This window comes from Cebus imitator, unplaced genomic scaffold, assembly GCF_001604975.1.
Source record: "Cebus imitator isolate Cc_AM_T3 unplaced genomic scaffold, Cebus_imitator-1.0 Scaffold258, whole genome shotgun sequence".
NCBI classification, from domain to species: domain Eukaryota; kingdom Metazoa; phylum Chordata; class Mammalia; order Primates; family Cebidae; genus Cebus; species Cebus imitator.
The window spans coordinates 1,036,643-1,038,105 of NW_016107573.1; the positions used below are offsets into that span (position 1 = coordinate 1,036,643).

General features: G+C 37.3%; 1 protein-coding gene across 5 annotated transcripts in view; it reads left to right on the forward strand.

Annotated features, from left to right (window-relative positions):
- PRR14L (proline rich 14 like) overlaps window positions 1–1,463 on the forward strand; it is a 70,586-nt gene that overhangs the window by 49,958 nt on the left and 19,165 nt on the right. The gene's annotated exons all lie outside the window — the stretch shown is intronic.

Below are 1,463 nucleotides of genomic sequence, written 5' to 3' on the forward strand. Positions count from 1 at the left end.
ATTTTTTGTATTTTTAGTAGAGACGGGGTTTCACCATGTTGACCAGGATGGTCTCGATCTCTTGACCTCGTGATCCACCCGCCTCGGCCTCCCAAAGTGCTGGGATTACAGGCTTGAGCCACCGCGCCCGGCCTAACACTTATATTTCTATACAGTTTCTGTACAGTCTAATTGAGAGAAGAATCTGTTATAGCATTTCACTCAACACAAATAAAAAATCATTTGTTAGGATCATGATTGATGTTCCTCTTCTTTCCCGTGATCTTTATCTTAATTTTTTATATTTTTGTCTTACGGATATTTTGTTGATCTATCGTATGTTTTTTCAAGAGAAATTTTAAAAATATTTCAGGCCGGGCGCTGTGGCTCACGCCTGTAATCCCAGTACTTTGGGAGGCCTAGGCGGGCGGATCACGAGGTCAAGAGATCGAGACTATCCTGGCCAACATGGTGAAACCTCGTCTCTACTAAAAATATAAAAAATAGCCGGGCATGGTGGCACGTGCCTGTGGTCCTAGGTACTCGGGAGGCTGAGGCAGAAGAATCGCTTGAACCCAGGAGACGGAGGTTGCAGTGAGCCGAGATTGCGCCACTGCACTCCAGCCTGGCGACAGCAAGACTCCGTCTCAAAAAAAAAAAAAAGACGCATCCTGCTCCTGTAATTAAACCTTGAGCTTGGCATTTGAAGTCCTGAACTCCTTAAAAAAATTTTTTAAATTAAAAATATTTCAGATATTGGAGAGCAAATAGTATTTATTACTCAAATGAAATAGGATTTATTATCAGTTGTATTCTCTTGGCATTTGTATGTCTGAAGAACCTTGTTTACATAAGTAGCTAGGAGAGGAAAGAGTTTTAATTTAGTAAAGTCATTCAATTCTTTCCACTTCTTTCAAGTTACACGCCAAAAAATCACAGAGATCTATCATATGTAATGCAAACAAGAGATTGAAAAGCACTCCGTCACAAAGGTTCTGTTCTGTTACCCAGGCCTTGGTTGGCAGTTACTGTCTCAGTGTCTGGAACCAACACCAGAAAGTTCCAGCAAATGTCAAATGCCAGATATTCTTTCCCATATACTGAAAGGAGGTTGAGAAAAATACGATTTTTAATAAATTTTGCCTAAACCTAGAATGTCTTTTGATAAAATGCTTTTAATCAAATGTACTTTTGTCAGAAAAACAACCACCACCACAACAACAAACCTGAAGCTGCAGATTTTTGTACATTAAGTTTATGGAAAAACCTGGGCATATAATTTAATTGATGAAAGCAATTTATTATTTAGGTCCATCAAGCAAAATATTCTTCCTTACTTATGTTTTCCAGTTCAAGTAAATATGTTAATTTATCCTTTTAAAATGATATAAATCACTGAAAAATAAATTATGGAGTGCAAATTGTAAAGTAGATTTCTAAAAGCCTTAAAGTCATAATTTATTTATTTTAATAATGCAAGTTGA